At 50.8% G+C, this 5964-nt stretch overlaps 1 pseudogene; it reads right to left on the bottom strand.

The window, feature by feature from the left end:
- Positions 1-223: 223 nt before the first annotated feature.
- Positions 224-3236, bottom strand: LOC144160948 (uncharacterized; annotated as a pseudogene).
- Between the last annotated feature and the right edge of the window lie 2728 nt (positions 3237-5964).

The following is a 5964-nucleotide window of genomic DNA, read 5'->3' as shown; positions in this document are numbered from 1 at the left end:
CTAGCTGCCCATTTTGAAAGCAGCTGCGGGAGGCTACGGCCCACTCCCCACTGTCGCCGCGGCTGTCAGGGCACATTCAAGACAGATTTACAATTTGCATGCGCTCGAAACCCACAATTATGTGGAGAAGTCACTCTGTTTGAAAATGTGGTGTATGTGCGAGAGTGATTTTTCACTGGCCCCACATGTACAAAATAAATGTGAAAACAGAAAAATTCTGGGATTATCAGACGTTTATTTACCCTGCAACACAAGTGCAGGGGCTAACCTTTTATGCTTGGAAGCAAGCTGCACTCAACGTTGGGCAAGCTGTGCCCTGAGCAATTCAAGTTCAATTTTGCTTCGTTCAAGATCAATTTTTTTTTGTTCCAGGGCAACTGCCCTCTCCTCAAGCATCAGCTCACGTTCACGAAGCGCAATGTCCTTCTCTTGCATGAAGAGCTGTTGCTTGTTGCGTTGTTGCGCCAGTTTGCCCCGCAGCAGCCTCAACGTAAGCCGGTGCTCCTGGTACTTCCGCTGCCTCTCCTCGTTGACAGCGTCAGCCCTCGCATGGACAACTGGGGCAAGAGCACTTTCTAGGGCCTCGTCCCGGGCTCCTGCTGCACTTGCGGCTGGTGCAGGGGCACTGCGAATGGCCGGCCTATTACCAGGAGGCCCTGTGGCACGCTGTGGTGTGGCACCCTCGGAGCAACTTGCAGCTGGCACATGGACGCTGCGAACAGCTGGACTGTTGATAGGAGGCACTGCAGCACCCTGAGAGCTACTGGTAGGCGGGGCTGCCGACGGCCGCCTCACAGTAACGGGTGAGCTGCCTGGGTTCACAGGCCTGTGCACCCCAGTGGCAAGCTGCCTCATGGGCACAGAGGCAGGCCTCGCCAGTGCAGCAGGGGCATTGCTCCCGGGCCTGCGCACCGCAGCGTTTGGGTGGATGTGGTGCAGCGGTGAAGGACGACCTGGGTGTGGTCTGCTGGGCTGGAGGGGACACGGGCCTCAGGGGCGATGGCGGACTCCAATCTGCACAATTAGGCAAGGAGACACCATATGAAGAACAAAGGCGAATAAAGTAGCAGTGAGGGAACAGCATGTATAAAATTGGTGAACACGTATTCAGTGATGGAATATGGAATTAATAACTAGCAATACTGAGTGATATTTGTGAATTGGTCTTTTATTTGTTCTACCATTCTGATTTGTTTAGGGTAGAGCCCTTTGTTGCCCGTTCATGGGCTAAGCTGCGTCACCGTTGTCGTGGCAGAGCGAACGATCAAAGAAAGTGAAGGATAGTTTTGCGAAATTGGGAGGGGAGGGCGGTTTGTCGTGGTGGCGGGAGCCAGCACTCTCGGAAAGTGTGCGGTGGGAGAGGATAGGGGGCAGTATGCTGTGCCCGCACGAGGCGCTCGACCGCGCTACGCTTGGCGAAAACATGAGGGGGCCGTGCGTGTGGTGATGGTGTGCGTTCGCTTAAGACGCAGTTCGCGGTCCCTTCCTGAGACGCACTTAATGTTGCCGACGAAGAGGCTCATCATTGCTGCTCTAGAAAACCCACAAGTGAGTGCTGCCTCAGCACACTGCTGCTGCGCCCAAATATCGCACTAGGGAGTATCGTAACCGCCAGTCAATTTTTTATAGTGCGTGATTTAGAGTACTCCTTCGTCGTGAACCTGTAACTTACGCTCTTCTTTGGTTTAATTCCAGTTCGGGTTCGGCATGCTGGAAAAAGTTTCGGTAGGGTTCAGTGAAAGCAATGTTTATTGCTGTACGGTGAGACCCTATCCTCCTGTGTTCACAATGACCTGCTACAGAAAATGAGCTACTCGCCGACGGGCTCCCAGCACCTCCTAGAGGTGCGAGAAAAGTTGTGTTCTGTAATTCATGGTATGCACGACTGCGCCACAGCTGGGCATCTGGGCTTTGCATGCCCTCTTCACCGCACGCATCGTTTCTTTTTTTAACCGAGCTGTACGTGGCGAGTTGCCCCAAGTGTCGACACGACAAATGCCCATTAAGATGGAGTTACGTAATTGCCAGCCAATTTTTTATAGTACGTGACCTTAAGGAACATTTCTGGAAGTGAACGCAATCTACGCGAATTCCATGGAAGGTGGCACTAACAACATTCAGTGTCAAACTCCACTTTGTTTGCAGGCATACAAAACCACAGCAATCTGTGAAACACATACACAAAGAGATCTGAGAATGATTTAAAATACACAAGCTCCAAACTTGGAGTACTGTAGAGATGTTGAAACATGAAATAACACAGACAGCAAACCTGTTATAGAATGCAGGTAACACTTCTGAAGCTACCGTCTCCATGTGCAGGTAAATGTGAGAGCTAACTCACCAGAATCTTCATCAAAATTTGTGGGGTGCCCTGTCACCATTGGCTCGAGGATGCCAGCCACCGAAGTCATCTCTGGCAGATCCATCACTGCTTTGCCAGCATACGTCCCAATGCTGTCGAACTGGTTCTCTAGTTCGGTGCTCATGTGTGAGGCGGCTGCCCCCACCAATTCCAACGTAGGACTGGCGGTCTGGTCCTGGCGTGGCCCACCTCCTGTAAATTAACAAAGCAATGTCGCATGTGGACACAAAACACGCGGATGGAACATAACACAACGGGAATAGCATCATACTGTAGTGGAACATTTCAGTAACATAACACAGTAAACAAGCTCTCGCAGGAAGAGAGAGTGCTCCTTTCTAAGTGTGATCCCATAACCAAATATTCTGAAGTACCTACACATAACGATCCCTTCCCTATTGATTGCTGTTGCATAAAAGGCAGGTTTAGCATATCGTTACCGTGTTTGCGTTACCGTTTACCGTGTTTGCGGGAGTAGACTGCGCAGCGCGAGAGTTACCGCGAACGGCAACTTACCGGCAACAACATTTGGGTCAGCGTTGGCGAGCGAACACTGCGTTGTTTCAATTGTATCGAACAGGTCACTCACCCGTGCGGTGCTCCTCCCGCTTATCTTCGGAGTCCTTCTTCTACCACTTTGCTTTTTCATTCTCCCACAGCTTTCTCAGCTGTTTCTCGGTCCTCGGGCGCATACTTGCGTCGCTGCAGTATTCCAGCCAAAGGCGCTCCCATGCCTTATTTTTTGCTCTTACCGACGCATTGTCCGTTTGTCGATTTTCGAGCACAGGATACTTTGAGACCAAGTACGCCAGGTGCTGGCGCTCCTCCCTCGTGTACATAAACCGCGGCTCACTCATGGTGAACGAAGAACGAGGCGCGCACGTGAAATGACCCCGGGAAACGAGCCTCCCGCGCACGCGGGCCGCGGGTAGGGTGGCTAGAATGGGAAGGTGTGATGACCGCGGCGCCTTTCCCGTAGAGCGGGTGTTCCCCCGGCGCGTGCCTGCCGCTAGGGCAAAACAGAGCGCTGTTTTCAGGGGCGCCGTCAGCGTTTCCGCGATGGAAAGCCAGTCCAGCGGTAAGGTGGCTAGAATTCTAGCCACCTTACCAGCGGCCAGCCTCTGTATCAGCGCCTGGGTCCCTGGGTGCGGACTAGTCGCTGATTGATTGTTGGGTTTAACGCGCCGACGCAACGGAGGCGATGAGGCGCGCCGTAGTGGAGGGCTCCGGATTAATTTTGACCACCTGGGGATCTTTAACGTGCGCCGAAATCTCGTACACACGGGCGTTTTTGCTTTTCGCTTCCATCAGAAAAGCGGCCACGGCGGCCAGGAATCGAACTTGCGAACTTGTGCTCAGTAGCGCAACGCCTTAGCCACTGAGCCACCGCGGCGGGTAGAAATAGTCGCTCTGTGTTTTGCTGCAGATTATTGCATATTTCGTGTATGACTGCACTGCTGTGCGGTGGCGAATATGCCTTCTACTTCAAAGAAAAAACTCAGAGATGGTGCTTCGTGCTAGGGTGCAATTTCGGATACAAACCTTGTTCCGAAAAAGTGTCCCTCTTTCGTGACCCGCGTGTCAAGACCTGATTTTGAAGTGGTCGCGTGCTATTCCGAAGGCCGACAAGACGCTTCAGGACAATTGGGCTGTTTGCGCAAAGCGCTTTGATCACGCGACATGAATAGTTCTAGCATGTCATACATTTAAAACCCGATCTAACGCAGCCACCGAAAACCGCGTATTTCGTTAAATCGGGATTTTCTTAAAATCGGGACTGTCATTTCACAAGCAGTTGATTTCATAAATTCCGTGTCTAAAGGGAGTCGCATCCCAGCAGCTACCATGCGCAATTGTAATTGTGACGGCTACGGCGCACGCATGACGATAATTAAGCGATGCACTAAAAGTGCACGGTGAAAATAATGAGCCAGCTGGGGCTTGCCTTGAAGTCGTCGCACCCCAGCAGTCACGCGAAACACAGCGCTTTCTGCTGTACCACCTCCCCGCTGAGCGGACCGTTCTTGGCTCTCATATCCTTGAACCACGTAAACAGGGCTTCCTCCAGTTTCTCGTGTAAAATATGTGTCCTTGAGGTTATTTTTCTTCGACGCAATTCCAGAAGAATTGACATAGATGATGGCGTCATTTCCCTTCAAGATTGTGGGAAGCGTGCTGGCCAGGACGCCATGCGCCACGGGATTGTTGAGTAATTTATCACCTAAAGTTCCATGAAAACAAATGCCTCTTTTTTTTTTTTTTTGACGTGGCGCAATTATCTTCGTGGTGTTCTGTCCGAACACATTCGAAATTTCTCACTATTAGATCTATGCCTGTTGCTCGAAATTCTTCGTTAAATCGGGAGGTGGCGGGGAATCTATTTCATTAGTTCGAGCTCGTAAAAGCATTAATAGAATTTGTTCGTTAGATCGAGTTTTGAATGTACTATTTTACTGCGACTAAATATATAGTACGTGGTACAACTACAAACAATGATGCTCCGCAGCTGAAGCAGCAGCGCTTATTGTGTGCTAAACATCGTTCATTTTTATTTGCATTTTGATTACAAAACAAACGAGAGCAAAGGCAAAAAAAAAAAAAAAAGGCTTGCCGTAACGTGAAAGAAGCAGCAGAACTGAACTGCATTCTGCTCCACGCAATAAAGTTTGCTCGGCTAGGAACATGTTGCATCTTTTCGTTTGGTTTTCGAACTACATTGGGAATGAAATGACTCCAAGACGTTGCATTAGAACGTATGCCACAATTTCATGTTGATTTGGCCGGTGTAAACGAAGTTACCTACTTTCGAACGTAATTACGCCCACCCCCACCACCAACAAAAAAATACGAGTGGCAAGAATAAACATGCCGCGTGATCCTAGAAATTAATATAGCACTCACCTCGAAGAAAAAAAAATATTTAACATAGACCCTGCAAAAAGCCCTGTACCCCACATAAGCTCCCGCTCAGCGGGCATTTCTCAAACGCCTGCTTGCTTTCTGGCAGCTTAAAACTCCGACGTATTTAGCCGTGTCGCAAACCCCATGTTAGCGGTAGCGCAACACAAGCCTTGCCTTGTCTAAGGAACTGCGGTATTAGCTACAATTTCCAGAGCTCAGTAACGCGTCCCCGCCGGGTTGTGGCAGAGACGCGTAGCACGGAGAACGGCCAGAACGGCCGCGCGAGCTGACGGCGCCCCTGACGGCAGCGCCGCCGCGCGGCATTCACGCGAACGGGGGCCAGCTTTTCCTCGCCGGTCATCACACCTTCCCATTCTAGCCACCCTACCGCGGGCGATGTACGAGCGGAGGCGGCAGGTTGTTGCCAGACGGGAGAATGGTTTCGGCCGTTCAGCAGCATAATTTACGCTACGCTGAAGCAAAAGTGTCATAGACAAAGAACACCTCATTTATTTACACCTTGTTTTATTGCACAGCAAACAACTACGCGTTAATTTTAAGCTTAGCGTTTGTTTTAGACTGCACGTAAACACGTAGCCTCCACCCCAGGTGACTGTCATGTCTATCATGCGGCGAGGAGGATTTCTCGAGGAGCGACTCCGCTGAGGGATCCGGGAGGGCCGTTTGGGAAACGCGTT

Source organism: Haemaphysalis longicornis, unplaced genomic scaffold, assembly GCF_048455015.1.
Source record: "Haemaphysalis longicornis isolate Haplotype H1 unplaced genomic scaffold, Haemaphysalis longicornis Haplotype H1 scaffold_11, whole genome shotgun sequence".
Lineage (NCBI taxonomy): Eukaryota > Metazoa > Arthropoda > Arachnida > Ixodida > Ixodidae > Haemaphysalis > Haemaphysalis longicornis.
Note: the sequence above shows the minus strand (reverse complement) of the source record. Positions and strands in the feature narration are given on the sequence as shown.